The sequence below is a fragment of the Leuciscus leuciscus genome (genome assembly GCF_965113295.1).
Source record: "Leuciscus leuciscus genome assembly, chromosome: 1".
Taxonomy (NCBI): Eukaryota; Metazoa; Chordata; class Actinopteri; order Cypriniformes; family Leuciscidae; genus Leuciscus; species Leuciscus leuciscus.
In genome coordinates this window covers 78899096-78915721 of record NC_138725.1, presented here as the reverse complement: position 1 = coordinate 78915721, position 16626 = coordinate 78899096, and the positions used below count along the sequence as shown (strand labels likewise).

The 16626-nt window shown below is 36.0% G+C and overlaps 1 long non-coding RNA gene across 2 annotated transcripts in view; it reads left to right on the top strand.

Moving 5' to 3' along the window:
- The first annotated feature begins 13229 nt into the window (after positions 1-13229).
- The window catches only part of LOC309512805, a 159193-nt gene continuing 155796 nt past the window's right edge, over positions 13230-16626 (top strand). For both annotated transcript variants that reach the window (XR_014211193.1, XR_014211194.1), the window contains exon 1: positions 13230-14184. This is a non-coding gene — a long non-coding RNA (uncharacterized lncRNA). The remainder of the gene's footprint in view (positions 14185-16626) is intronic.

Below are 16626 nucleotides of genomic sequence, written 5' to 3'. Positions count from 1 at the left end.
TAAATTAGCCTATAATAGCCTACATTTTAATAAAACACACAAGGCCTACATCATAAAACTCAGAAGATTGTGTATTTTAATATATTATATTATAATACAAATAAAAAGGCGTCATACTTCAGTCGAGTCCCAAAATACACGTATAGGCTAAATCAGCGTCTTCACAGCAAGGGAAATGTTTGGAATAACAAGTAGGACTGTGTGCGGCACAGCTTGCCCTTCATATTGTACAACAGACCAATTAAATTATGCAGAATAACTTTTTATATGTTTGGTTGACTGTGTTTCATTTTGATAATGAACAGTCTGCGATATGAAGCAACGCCAGAACTGATATCCTACTATGTTGTGTGAGAGCGCGATGCGCGAGCGCCATCACTTGGATTTGTTCCACTGCTGGGAAATAACTTAATACTCTGTTATTTATAGTCATACAGATAATATGACATCATCCGAAACAGTAAAATGTATATTTTTATTTGTGTACATTCAAAATGACTACAAAATATCATGCCATTGAAAAATAAATAAAACAACATGATGCGCTGCTTTAGCGCGTCTCGGTCTCTTTAGATCTTTCTGGCGCTCACCAAAAATGAACCAAAATACAGAGAATAGCCTTCTTGGCGCGCCTACTTTTGAAAGTCAACATTTAGATTATTTAACATTAAATGCATTATATATGCCTGAGTCACTTTGGAATAAATCAGAGCGTATTTCATGATAAAACGTGACTTAGCCTATACAGTCGAGAAAATAGGCAAATTCAGACCAACTGCTGGTCTACACAGAGAGAAAGCCCTTTCTAGGGTCTTCTGTTGTGCCGAGCCATTCGCTAGTCTAGTTGTTTGATGAGAAAATTAAATGTAGCCTATAGTTGCAATACACGCGTTTTGTAAGCTCGATCCGTGCAACTGCTGCAGCGGACTATTATTACTAGAATATTAGAAGAAATCTAATACTCAAGCTGTTTTCTCATTTTTCTACTCTTAATATTAAATAAAAAAACGACTGAACGAAAGATACACGGATTCTCTTGAACCACCACCGCGTTTGCGGCAGAAAACTACTGCAGTGCAGCCAAAATGCTCTGTTCGACTTATCTGAGATCCTTTACTCTTCCCTGTGGATGACCTGTGACCTACTTTCTGTAAGATCTGAATTTTTGAACTTGAATTTTTGAACTTGAATTTTTGAACTTGAATTTTAGAAAACTGAATTTGAAGTTCCGAATTTCTTCATCTTGAAAACTTGAATCTGTATTTTTTTAAACTGAATATTTGCACTATACGAATTCAGAACAAAAAAACTAGCTGTTTGAAAATACATGTCTATAAAATTCAGCCATAAAAACATTTCAATTTGTTAAATTTCAAACGTTCAATATTCGTTTAAAACAAATCAAATTCAGAACTATTTAAACTACCACCTAAAATTCAATTTAGTTAGATTACACTTGCAAATAATTCAAATTTACACAATTCAAATTCAAATCATTTTGTCATATTATAAGCTCCATAGAAGACTTGCAAGGGAGATACACAAAGATGGTGGAACGAGTGCTACGGGATCTCCAGCTTCGTGGATGCCCGATTTCAGGGAAGCTTCTGTAAAAATCCTGGATGACACAGTTGAGGGATGTGTGGAAGAAGCTGTGAATCTTGCAACAGCAGTTCCTTTTGATAGAGAACAAGCAGAAAGAGAAGAAAAGTGTGCAGGAGAGGGAAGCAGCAGTGACACCACCACCACCACTAAAAAGAAAGAAAAAAGTCTGTCTGGTTTGCTACAGCGAATCACTTCATCTAGGCAGAATAAGGCTAGCCTGACTACGTCAGACTTCGTACTTCCGCTCAATTTCATTTCGCTTCTGTACTCAGTCTGAAGCCGCTTGTCCACCAGCGTCTCGATTTCTGACGCGACGCCACAGCCCATTTATTTCCAATGGAACTACGTCAGGCAGCAAAAACGCCCCCGCAAAGCATGATGGGTCGCGTCGCGTCGATTTGGTCAACAGCGGCGCTGCAAAAAAGTATCTCGGTGGATACTTTATGCAAATGAGAGCGTCAAAACGCGGGGCAGCAGCCAATGGAAACTCGGCGGCGAGAATTTGTGTATGGCCGTTGCTATGGTTTCATATTTTTTTTTACATTTTTCCCGGCGCGAAAAGCAGCGAAAACGTCACTGGCGTCGCGTCGGAACAAAAATTGATCGGACGCTGGTGGACAAGCGGCTTGAGACAGCGTCATAGCTTTCCGTTTTCCTCCGGCCTGAAAACAGCCGGGCCAATCAACGAACAGAGGGCGGGCTGAGAGCCGTGACGTAGACGCTGATTGTGCCGTGGATGCATAGATTTACTTCACATAATCTGCAGAAGTCGTTCACAGCCATGTTCACTCCGGTGTTTCGCTCGATGGTTTTTGTTTTCGCATCATATGTGTGTTTACAGTGGAAGTTAGATGCGGCTGAGCATGCGCATAACACACGGCATAACCAAACATTATGTGATTGGCTTACGGGTAACCAATGATTTTAAACTTCAGACAAGCGCCCCCCCGCGAGAGAGAAAACACTTCTCTATTATGCCATTCCAGACTCTGTCTACGAAGCAAAGCGAAGTAGCAGAGTTTGGTATTACCAGGCTAGAATAAGGCAACCTCAGGAAATGAAACTGTCAGTGGTTAGGTGCAGTCTGAAATGAAGATGTACAAGTCTTCTCCAACCATCAGCTCGGACACTAACCCACTGGCATGGCCTCTTCTGGCCAGAAGGTAATTTTTATTTTATTTTATTTTTTACCTTTATTTAACCAGGAAAATCTCTCTGAGATTAAAAATCTCTTTCACAGGAGAGTCCGGGCCAAGAATGGACAGCAGTTACAGTCACAACTTACAGATTGAAACAACAAATATACAAGTAAAACACTTCAAAACAATTGCAAATCAATGAGTATTCTTCGAGTGACCGAATAATACATTTAAAATGTTCCATAGGCACCAGAGTTTGTAATTTCAATTTCGTTTGGAGTAAATTCCATTCAAATGGAGCTGCGTACATAAAAGTCCTTTTCCCCAGTTCAGTTCTTACAAATGGAACAGAGAGAATAAAACGGTTATCAGACCGGAGGGAATATTTCCCAACACTTTTCTTTTGAATTAGACAACCTAGATACAAAGGCAACAACCCCAGAATAGTTTTATAAATAATTAGGTAAAAATGTATTTTCCTTCTAATAGACAAAGATGGCAAGGCTACTCTATTATTCAATGATGAGTTAAAGGTTTACAATTTGATATAAATCTTAAAGCGCTGTGATAAACAGCATCTAAAGAATCCAAAGTTGAGAGGAAGCAAATTGATACACCACATCACCGTAATCAAGTACAGGCAAGAAAGTAGCAGAAACTAACCTCTTTCTTACATTAAATGAAAAACAAAACTTGTTTCTAAAATAAAACCCAAGCTTTATTTTCAATTTTTTCTTTAAATGAGTTATGTGAGACCCAAAAGATAATTTATCATCGATAATGGTGCCAATATATTTATATTCTTTTACTAACTCAATCACATTACCTCGTGAAGTCTGAAGAGGAATAAAATTGTCTACCACCTTTTTCGAGCTTGAGAATAACATGATTTTAGTTTTATCTACATTCAGGACAAGTTTTAGTGTATGAAGCCGAGACTGAATGACATCAAAAGCCGCTTGAAGTTTAAGCAAGGCTTGCTGTTTCGAAGGTGCACCACAATACATGACAGTATCATCTGCGCAAAAGTGAAAAGTTACATCTTGAATATCGTAATCTGTTTATGTAGATAGTGAATAAAAGAGGCCCCAACACGGATCCTTGAGGAACACCTTTAACAATCTCCAATAGTCCTGAATAAGGGAACAACAAAAGCTGATTTCCAGAATAACACCAGTATCTATTGAAAGATTAAAAAGATAAGTTAAAGGGGTCAAAATAATATCAGCTGCTATTTTCAAATAGATAGTTTCCACACAATCAGGGCCTGGTGATTTATTTATATCAAGCGATTTAAGTGCTTTATGGACATCAGAGCTTTTGAAAAGTGAACTCCTTTTTAAAACTAGTTTCTGCACTAACAAAGTCATTATTTGAGCGCAAAAAAATTGTGTTACTCAAATAATGACCCAGAGTCAATAAAATGCTTATTAAAATGTTTAAGTATTTGCTCTTTATCAGATATGATAGTGTAATCCATAGTCATACATGAAGGAAAATCAGATTATTTTTAGTTCCCTGCTATATACTTTATATTCTGCCCAAAAATATTTAAATTTGTCCAGGTAGTTTTCCTGGTTGGATATCAAAAGAGTAAAGCCATCAGAGTCACTCGATCCGAAGTTATATACAGCAACTAAAAAGGAAAATAAAGCTCTCTATGAGAAATGCAGCGGTTTGGACAGCTACAATCGCAGATACCAGAGCGAGATGGGGAAAGCGTCAAAATGGTCGCTATCGAGCTGTTCAGGAACCTCTCTCCACACACCGCAGAGAAACTGCTGGACATGGTCGACTGCGCATCGGCTTGGCCCCAGGTCTGGAAACACCAACCCGCGACGGATCATCGTTCAGTTTTTATCCCGCACGTGTCGAGATGCAATATGGGCAGAAGCCAAGCGATCCGAACTTTTGAAACAGAAGAAAATTCGGATCTTGGAAGATCTGACGCAGAAAGACAAAGAGGCGAGAAACAAACTTTGGCCACTCGTTGAAAAGGCAAGAAGGGAAGGAAAGAAAGCTGGGTTTAATGGGCCCGTCTCCTTCATAAACGGGAAGAGAATTTCTGTGTACGATATTTAGTATGCCCCTTATATTGTGAATTTGCGAAACGGGAGGCGTTTATTTTTATTTTTTGGGTCCACGACAGGGTGTGTTGACCATCCTAATGTTTATTGGGAATTCGAGCCTTAAGCTCTGCATATCTTCTAAGAAGCATTTTGTTACTGTACTTGTTTCTGATAGTTGTATCACTCAGAGTTTGAGCTCTGATTTTATGTTTAGGTCACATTTCTCTTTGAATGTTCGGGGGCTACGTCACTTAAACAAGCGAAAAGCTTTATTTTTGTTTCGTAAATCCATGAAAAGGGACATATTTTTTTTGCAAGAAATACACTCTTGTGTAAACGATGAAAAATTCTGGCGTAATCAGTGGGGTAGCACTATTTCTTACTTTTATAACTCAACTTCGTCAGGTGGGGTCGCTATATTACTTTATAGTGGATTTCAAGGAAAGGTTATAGAAACGCTTTCTTCAGGGATTGGAAGGTGGATTATCTCAGTTGTTCACTTGGATAGCAATTTTTTTAGAATTATTAACATATATGGGTTCAACAGTTCTGCAAACAACAAAACTCTACTTGATAGTATAGTCATTTATACAAGTAATTTAAAACTTAAATATCCCTCTGCCTTTATATTATTTGGTGGCGATTTCAATGAGGCTCCAGATTTAGTTGCTGATAGATTTCCGCATAGAAAAGTGTCTAATATTATCTAGCAAATCTCTGTCAATGTCTGAACCTGATCGATGCACAGATATCTAAACCCCGATATACACTTGGACACTTAGTTTAAATCAGATTTTTCTCAAAAATTACGTATAGACGTGATCTGATTTCAGACTCTTTAATTAAAATTTTTGGTATCAGCAGAAATTTCACCCTCACCTCTATCAGATCATGCAGTAATTGACATTATCTGACGATAAGTCCAAGCGGAGAAGAAAAGTAAACCCTGGGTACTGGAAGTTAAATTGTCAGGAGATTGAGAAAATCGCAGAGAGTGTTAAATCTCAAGCTTATATCTCAGCCATTTCTAAAGGGGAGCTATTTAAATATGAATGTAGGACATTCTCGGTTAAATTTGGGAAAAATTGAATGTCTGTTAAAAATAAGGAAATTACAGATTTATTAAAAAAATATATAAAATGTTAAAGAACCATAACCCGGGTGAGGAAGACAAGGAATCTCTTTATACTTCTCAAGCCAGTCTGGATGATCTCTTTCTAGAAAAAGCAAGGGACGCATTTATTAAATCAAGATCAAAATGGCTTGAGTTTGGGGGAAAAAATCTTCCAACCTAGAGAAGAAATGCGGCAGTAATAAAAAATAAAAAAAACATCTTCTCTATATATTAATAATACATTATCTAATGTCCCCTCAGTGATTTCTTTCCATGTTTTTAAATTTGATCAAAATTTGTATATTTCTTCTTGCTTCATCTTTGTTTTTTCATAAGATTCAATCAGTTATTCCTAAAATTAATGACCAAAACAGAAACACAAAATTGTGAGGATCCCTTTAATATAGATTATCTTTATAATATGGTAAAAAGAATGCCAAATAACCTTTTGAAATTTTTTAAGTCTTTTGGGACTCTATTAAACATCTTCTTTACGAAGCCCTTATTAAGTGTTCAATGAAAGGTGAATTGGCAAAATCCATGAAAGAAGGTCTCACCTCTCTTCTACCCAAGCCTAATGACCATGTTTAGATAACTGGCGCCCGGTCACCCTTTTGAACTCTGATTATAAGTTATTGGCTTCTATATATGATGAAAAGCTCAAGCCTTGTTTGGTAGACATAATTTCTACACTCAATCTGGTTTTCTAAAACGTAGACATATCTCTAATAATATTAGATTAATTATAGATATTCTAGATTATTATTTTGTTTATCGACTTCTATAAAGCATTGAGCATTCCTTTATTTGTGAAGCCCTTTCTAAGTTTGGTTTTGGTAGTTCCTTTATCAACATGATTCGTACTCTTTATAATGGGATTAACAGTTGTGTCTCCTCAGCTTCCGGCACTTCTCCCCGATTTCCCGTGGGTCGAGGTATTCGCCAGGGATGCCCCATCTCTCCTTTTCTTTTTCTATTGGCCCCTGAGCTTCTAAGTGTCTATATAAAACACTCAAATATTGAGGGTATAAATATTGGAGAGAATACTTTAATAATTAGTCAGTTAGCTGACGATACTTGGCTCTTTCTTAAAAATGATTCACAAATCTCTGGTGCCCTAACCAGTTTTAATCTTTTCTCCAAAGCTTCTGGATTGGTGGTAAATCCCACGAAAAGTGAAATTTTGAATGATTCAGATAAAGTTTCTGTTGATGGTATCAAAGTTAAACATCAGGTAAAATATCTTGGGGTTGATATTTGCAGATCAGGTTCAGAACGTCTTCATTACAATGTTCAACCAAGGTTTGATAAAACCAAAAACATACTGTTGCTGGCTGGGTTAGGGCATTTCACACCTAGTTTACCTGGCTCTTTCCCTATATGTTGATAAAGAAAACTATTAAATCTATTGACTCTCTGCTATTCCATTTTATTTGGAAAAATAAAACAGAATGTGTTCAAAGGAAATCTTTGATAAGAAGTAACAAGGAGTTAAACTTAATCTTTAAACACTGTGGTGACCTTTAATTTTTATTATCTTGTAATTTTAAGTGCAGCAAATTACCTATTAAACTCTCAAATTTTCATAAACAAGCTCTAGAATCCTGGAAGATTGCTTTCAGACATAACTTCTCCCCACACATGTGTCTTATTTGAAATAATGAAAATGTACTGTGTGGGAACAAATCACTTTTTTTTCAAAGAAGGGGTGGATCAAAATATTATTTTTGTTTCTGATTTGTTTAGTGCTCAAGGAGACCTTCTTTCTTTTTTCTTTAAAAATAAAAATAAACTCTTTCTTTTTCTGAGTTTATGTCTCTGAAAGTCGCTGTGATTTCAGTAAGAGATTTTAAAAAGGTGACTAAAAGTATTCCTGTCAGTTTGAGAACCTTGTTTAAAGCGCATTCAAGATACAACTGTTTAAACAACTATATTCCTACTCTTGCAATCAATGGTGTTAATGCATTCGATAAAAAATGCAACAACTTCTTTATTAGAAATGCTCTTTCTTCAACTCCTAGAACCCTCCCTAAAGCACGATCTAGATGGAGAATCTGATATCCGAACTCTGATTTGAATAACTTATGGACATTTTCTCACAAACTTTTTATCCCTTATAAAATTAAAGAGCTCCATTTCAAAATTGTTCATTATTACCCTTGCAATTTATTTTTGAGCAGGTTTTCTGAGAATGTCTTCTTTATGTTCCTTTTGCAAAATTGAAGAAGAATCTATCCTACATTTATATTATCAGTGCCCGTTCTCTAACTCTTTCTGGTCAGAAGTTTACCTTGATCATTTTGTGCTGTTGTAACAAATTGGTACAAATGACAGAATCTAATATAATTTTTTTTGCCAGATTTTCATTCTAACGATGTTAATCTTGATTATACGGTATAATTACTTTGTCTTCTGGGCAAGTTTCAACTTCATAAAGCCAGAACCATTCAATGTAATCCTGATTTTACAATATTCTCTTCTGATATAAAGTCCCTTTTTTCTTCCTTTAAGAAAATGTCAAAACCTTTAAACTCAAAGGTTTCTAAAATAAATAATATCATTGAGTCTGTTGTAAAGAACCTTTCATTTTTTATATTGGCAAAATGTAATATTGTATTGATTTGTGTAGCCTAATTCAATAATCTCTTTTGATGTCTGTATACCCCCCTTGTTTTTTATTATTAATTTTTTTCTCTTCTCACTGTTAATGTCTGTATCCTTTCATTTGCAATAATAAATAAAAATAAGAATACATTTGAGTGTTTGGGAAGTTATTCCCCATACACAAATGCAATATATTCAACTATATATGAAAAACAGTTGAATAGATTGAAATATATTTAAAATATATATATATATATTTTCAAAATGCATAAAGATTCAAGCTTAAAATTGTATCTCCATGTTGCAAATATGTGTACATATTTGTGGCAATAATTAATGCATCATGTCATGTATAAAAAATATTATAAATGTATGATTTTTAATCAAGTGAGTAACTTTTTTGCTATTATTTTTTTTTGTTTTACACTGTTTCCTATATTATATATAAAATGATATTGAATACATTCAAACATTGGATTATATTGTGATATTTATTGTCAATGTGCATTCATATTCTCATTCTGTTTACTGTGAACACTTGAGATACATTACAATCCACTCGATATACATGATCAGGTTTCAGGAAAAGCATTTGATCTAATATTCGGATTTAATTTACTGCATCAGTGCTGACGTAATGACTTTATGAGCAGATCGGGTCGATACTAAGTAAAAGCTTCTGTCAGTGAGAGAATAACAAGTCCTCCATGTGCAAATCTCAACCAAAAAACATTATTATTTTACTGATAATATTTACATTTGTGACCCTGGACCACAAAACCAATGGGTCATTGAAGTGTCCAACAGACTCACAAGAAGAGGAAGGGTCAAAGGAAGAGCTTTAGTTGGTGTGTGTGTGTGTGTGTGTGTGTGTGTGTGTGTGTGTGTGTGTGTGTGTGTGTGTGTGTGTGTGTGTGTGTGTGTGTGTGTGTGTGTGCGCGCGCGCACGCGCGCGTCACATGTCCAACTCATCTAAAGACAGCCTGTCCACACACTCGTTCACTAAAGGTTTGAAGAAGTGTATTCATGTTTGACTTTTTCCTCCAACCCACAGAGCATCACACGCTTTAATCTCACTGCTGGCTCACGATCATTAATATAGAGACATTACTTTACAGATTTATTCCAATAACACCTTAAATATCGAAGAAGAGTACAAATTATAATGAATATGTAATATGGTGTATAATATGGTATAATTTAGCAAAATGTAAATTTTTCTAGCTAACTAAAACATTACGTGACATTGTTCACAAGCTGTTTCATTGAGGTCTTTCCTCTGATTAAGTGATTACTCGAGACATGATAGAGATTTCGATAAGATGATCCATTCACCAATGAATAAACCTTGAGCGGACATGCGACGTTCAACTCACTGTATATGAAGTTCTTCTTCATTCTTCTTCGTCGAACAGGAACAAACTCAATTGCTTTTGCATTTTTTGTATGTATTTTATAGTTTTCACATGATTTTATATCATTTTATTCATTGATTTGTTAAATACACACAGTATTGCTGTGTTATTACTGTATCTCTTCAGTTAAAACCAAAAACATAGACTTTCCAGTCAAGTGGACATCTGAAAAAACATTCAGATAAGTTGTTAAGAGCATTAAAATCAGGGAAATAACCCTGACCACACATGAACGGGTTAATGTTGTCCACATGACTCTTTTAACCCTAATCTGTCTCTATTGGTTTCCATTCATATGGAATTATATATATTCACCAAGATCTGAACTAGTCAGACACTCTTAAAGGTCCTATCAGTTCACACCCATTTGGTGAGGTGACCAATCATAGATGACCGGGAGAGAGTCTTTGCTCATCTTATCCTCATTTGCATGGAGAATTTGTGCAGTCTTTACACAAAAGTATGGTAAAAATATTTGTGATGCAATTTATCTTAACATGTTGTACACCATTGATTATAAAATCAGAAGAGAATTCTTTTGATACCAAGAAAGAGGGGATTTGAAGAGTGATACATCATCTTTGGATATCAACATTTGAAGTTACTCTAACATAACTAAAGAATCATAACTAGGCTAATAAAACATAGGGACATGCATAAAACACAGAAGAAATACTATAAACATTTTGGAAAGTTTGTGGATAAGAATGGAGTAAATGTCCTTTGTGTATTGGAGTTTATCTCTATAGTCTTTGACCAAATGGCTCGTGCCGTCTGGTCTCCTGAGCTGTCTTTGAGGGTGGCAGACACTAGCTGAGTCCCAATGCGAAGGCTGCATCCTCCGAAGGCCGTATTTGAAGGCCGATTGCGTCACAGCGGCGCGACGAAGGCTTCCCTGATTCGACGCCAAATGCACCCTTCGATACATAAATGGATCCTTAGCGGCCTATCCTACCCTATTCTACCCCATAAGTCATTGCGCGCCGGTGACGACACGATTTGTATTTAAAAAAAATTGCGGCCGAGAGTTCAGTGGTGGACAGCAAATTCACATTTAAATGTAAGTATTATGTTTTCATTTACACAAATAGCTAGTGAAACCACAGTTAAACGTTTTTCTTTCTTATACACTTCATCTTAAGTCCTTCGTCACCATTGTGTGGCTTCATTTCTCAGGTGGTTTGAGGCAGAACTTGTCAATTCTGAAGGCAGAATTTTTTCTAATATTAGTTTAATAATTGTTTCAGGGAGCAAGGATCAGACAACTCAATTTATAAAATTGCGGTCTGAAAATGACCATTTCTTTACGGGGTGAAAAACTCCGCCAGCGTGGCTTGAAGGAAAGACAACAACCTATTTATAATATTTGCACTAGTCTGTCTCACTTGTGTATTATAGGAAATATCACTCACCCTATAAAGCCCACAACAATAAGAAAAGCAGTAGATAAGGCAATGGGGTTTCACTTTTATGTGTTTTTGTAGTGCTGTCATGCAAGGTTTTAACCACATTTGAGTATCCAGAAATATGATTTCTGAAGTAGTTTGTATGCATGTCCTGATGTGTCATATTTTGCAGTGTTAACAATGCAGTAATGTAAAGATTGCACCCCTGTGTTAATATTTTTCATAAGTACCCTTTTCTGCTTTTTTAGAGCAATTCTGGAGAAAATGGATCTGCTGGGGAGGGTAACTCCCATACAGGCAAAAAAATTATGGGACAACTTAAAAAAAACAAAAAAAACATTACAAAGTAAGAAAGTTAATACACACATCTTTCTCCTTTATTTGTTGATTTGTAGTTTATCCAGATTTGTTAGCGATTGTTTGTGATCATCATTCATTTACTTCATACTTAACGTTGAGCATTATTCATATTATAAGCTCTAAAATGCTTATATTATATAAGCATTTGTAAAGTCCCATTTGTAAAGACTTTATAAAACTGTAAAGTCCACCCGGCCCTGGGTGTGATTGACAGTTTTAAGTAATGGGGGAATGTAGTGTTTGTGTATTAGTCAGGAGATGGCGCTGTAGTCCACATGTTGTCACCTATAAAAGGTGTAGAGTAAGAGTTGAAGTGTGTTGTACATGCTGACCATTATGTAACATCTGGCACTGTTGGATTGCTTTAGGATTGCTTTTAATAAATCTGTAAGAACTGACAATTTTCTTGGCCTCATGCTAACCAGAATTTAAACATTACAACATCAGCAATTGCTGGTATACTTCTATATATATATATATATATATATATATATATATATATATATATATATATATATATATATAAATAAATCTCTGAACATATCTAGTGTGTGTAATCAGAAATGTCCTGTATCTGATCATCTCTGTGCATCTCAAGTGTATGGACGTGTACAGGGTTTTCACACACCTTAAGTTTCACTGAAATTTCCAATGTCCTAAAAGTCCCAAAGTAAAAGTATGGGGTTAGGATTGTTGCATTATTCCAAATAAATAGATTGAGATTCACAAAAAAATGATCAAATTCACAAATAAATAGATTAAGATCCACAAATAAATTCTCACAAGTAAATAAAACGAACACCACTAAACACTCGGTGAGTTGAACAGTTTTGAAAACGAACGTTAAGGGTTGTTTTAAGGACATGTTTGTGCATGGCCATAGACTCCAATTCTAAAATAGTCAAAAAGTCGAGACAGGAACCATTGTCAAAATTTCTTTGTCCACCACTCTTGTTCATACAAAACAAACTACAAAATAGACTCAAAGTGTTAAATACCGGAATTGTCCTTTAACCAATCTGACTTCACGATTGTTTTTGTCAAAATCATATTGTACACGCACGTCCTCCAGACAAGTGAAAAGTATTTCACTTGCGCTCCGCCGGCTCGTGGAGAAATCGCGTTAAACAGGGTCCATGTTTTTTCCGCGGCACTAAGGTCAAATCCTCCATAGCTTCATCAATGTTTCTTTCAGGTGTTTTGGGGTCTGACGTAGCCATAGTGTTCTACTTGAATAGTGGTAATGGCTGTTGTTTTTTCCACGGAACACCTGCTGTGGGAGGGGGTAGGGGTGGAGTCTGCGTGTGTCTCTCTGCAACCTTTACAGACTGTCATTCCTGCCAGACCTCCGGACTGTGTGGACGTTCTTTTACACTGGAAACACACAAGGAAACAAGGAAACACTCCAGCACAAGGAAACACTTATGTATCTTTAAAGGGATACTCCACCGTTTTTTCATATTAAACTATGTTATTCCCTTAACTATGGAAGCTTGTTTCCGCCACATAAAAAAAAAAAAAAAAAAAAAAAATTGCGACTTTTTATCTCACAATTCTGACTTTTTTTCTCAGAATTGCGAGATATGAAGTCAGAATTGTGAGATATAAAGTCGCAATTCTGAGAAATAAAGTCGCAATTGCGAGATATAAAGTCCGAATTCTGAGAAAAAAAGTCAGAATTCTGAGATATAAAGTCAGAATTGCGAGATATAAAGTCAGAATTCTGAGAAAAAAAGTCAGAATTGCGAGATATAAAGTCAGAATTGCGAGATATAAAGTCAGAATTCTGAGAAAAAAAGTCAGAATTGCGAGATATAAAGTCAGAATTCTGAGAAAAAAAGTCAGAATTCTGAGATATAAAGTCGCAATTCTGAGAAATAAAGTCGCAATTGCGAAATATAAAGTCAGAATTCGGAGAAAAAAAGTCAGAATTCTGAGATATAAAGTCAGAATTCTGAGATATAAAGTCGCAATTGCGAGATATAAAGTCGCAATTCTGAGAAATAAAGTCGCAATTGCGAGATATAAAGTCGCAATTCTGAGAAATAAAGTCGCAATTGCGAGATATAAAGTCAGAATTGCGAGATATAAAGTCAGAATTCTGAGAAACAAACTCACAATTCTGACTTTGCTAGCATTTCCTGTTATTGCCTCCATCACCATATTGTCATTGTCAACGGACGGTTGTAGAATGGAAAAGATTATAGAAGATTATTTTCGGCTCGGTTTCACAAATAGAGAAATATTGGTTTTACTGGAGGAATCACACAACATAAAGCTTAGTCTCCGGACTCTCGAGAGAACGTTATGCAGGAATCAGTTGTGGCGGAGACGCAATAAAACTGACGAAGCTGAAGTGGCACATTTTATACACCAGCAGCTTCAGACATCGGGACGACAACATGGCTATCGGTGGATGCACCAGAAATGTTGGATGTCCGGAATTATTACAGACAGAGAAACTGTCCGTCAGTTGATGCGACTGTTAGATGGACAAGGAGTTGATCTACGTGCTCATGGTCGTCTACGCCGACGCGTATATAACAGTCGCGGGCCAAATTATGTTTGGCATATTGACGGGTATGATAAATTAAAACCTTACGGCATATGTATAAACGGATGCATTGATGGGTTTTCCAGAAAAATTATCTGGCTTGAAGCATACAAAACAAACAATGACCCACGAGTAATTGCAGGTTATTTTGTACTTGCTGTTGCTGAGAATAACGGATTTCCACAAAGAATTCGCACTGACCATGGTACTGAAAATACTCATATAGCAGAGATGCAAAAATTCTTCAGAGACACTGCAAGTGCTGAATGTGTCACTCTTGGTCCAAGCACTGGGAACCAGAGAATCGAACGATGGTGGTCCACTTTGAGAAGCCAGTGCATACAGTTTTGGATGGATCATTTTGAACAACTAAAAGAAGACGGACACTTTGTTGACACTTTCATTGATAAATCTCTCATCCAGTTTTGCTTCCAACATTTTATACAGGTAACTATTTTGTTCACTATCAGAGTGGTTATAGAGAGTATTGAATTTGGATTATAACTTAATATTATTACTGACGTATAATGTATATATATATATATGAAGAGTTCAGATGCAAAAGCCTCTAAGTGCCACCTGAAATTTACTTCTAGAATGATAATTTTTATCAAGCTCGTATATTTAAGTTCAGTAATTTCACTTAATTGGCAATGAAAATTACCTAATAATTGTCATTTAAGTTAAATTACTAAACTTAAATATACAACCTTGATAAAAATTATCATTCTAGAGGAAAATTTCAGATGGCACTTAGAGGCTTTTGCATCTGAATATATATATAATATTTCCTTTCTTTTATGAAGGAAGAGCTTGATGAAACGGTCAGTGCCTGGAATTGCCACAGGATACGGCCAACTCACAACCCACGGGCTCCCAGTGGTCGACCTTCAATAATGTTTGCTGTTCCCAGCTTATATGGAGTGCAGAATTTCTTGCATCCAATTGAACAAGCAAAACTGAATATTTGCCAAGAGGAGTGTTTATTTAAAAACTACCCTTGTGATGAGGATGTCTTTCAACTGTGTGTAGAACTCATGACTGAGCATAACCTTGTCATGCCCAATGATGTTTATGAAATTACAGACCTTTACCTCCAGCTTCGTGAATTGATCCTTCAAGGACTGGACATTGAGGACTAGATTCGCCATACTAAATTAATAAACATCACTATTAGCTATGTAGAGGTATTGTTTCAATTGTTTTAGTATTTCAGATGACCAAAATATTTAAATTGGTATAAAACTTTGCACATTTTTGAAAATTTGAATTTTACATCTGTCTGTAGGTGTTGAATTGCAGTCTTTCACCAAGTTACTCTTCTTACCCCAGCGACCTTGGACCACTGGAGGGAACATCGGAGCGGCACATGCCCACCTGTTTGTAGTTCACTCTGAGGTAAGAAGAACAACATTTGCAGAGTTCTGCTAGGAAAAGGATTTGCCTCAAACTGGCTGGCTGTGCTAATTAAAAGCAAGTCTTCATCATCATTGTCTTTGCCTTGTAGGAAATCCCAATTTTTAAATCTACCACCTGCCTATAAATTTAAAGTTCCCTTTTGAGAGTACTCTCGTATTGCGTAAGCTGGCTTATACTACGGGAAACTCCTTTTCTCAAGAATATTGAAGCAAAAATAATCCTTATCATTTTCCTTTAATGTAAATTCAGTGCTGCAGCAAGCAGACCTAATAAAGCAAGACGACTCGTGGGCATATTGCGTATATACTGCAACCTATGGAGAGGGTGCTGAGATGTAACAGCCAATGAGGGCGTTTGGCGCTCATTCTGCGTCACAGCCCGCCAAAAGGGCTATAAAAGATCCGCTTACCATAGGTTCCCTGATTTTCATCTCCTTCAGCGTAAGGTACTCTTCGCTGGACTCCAGAAGAAGCTTTGCGCCGTCGAAACAGCACTCAGCGGGATGTAGGACTGGGTATCGTTCAAAAAATTTCGATATCAATACCGATACCTTGATTTCGATACCGGTTCCTTAACGATACTTTTTCCGATACCAATTTTATGAAATCCATTTTAACAATATTACATAACACATTACCTCAGAAAAACTTTGGTTTTATTTTTTCAGTTTACCAAAGCTGAATTTGTTTGATCAAAATTACAGTAAATCTTGTTACATTGTGAAATAGTATTACAATTTAAAATCTTATTTGAATATATTTCAAAATGTAATTTATTCCTGTGATTCAAAGCTGAATTTTCTAAATCATTACTTCAGTGTCACATGATCCTTCAGAAATATGAAAATAGTTTGCTGCTTAATATTTTGGAAACTATGATACATTTTTTCATGATTCTTGGATGAATAAAAATTTCAAAATAACAGCATTTATTTGAAACAG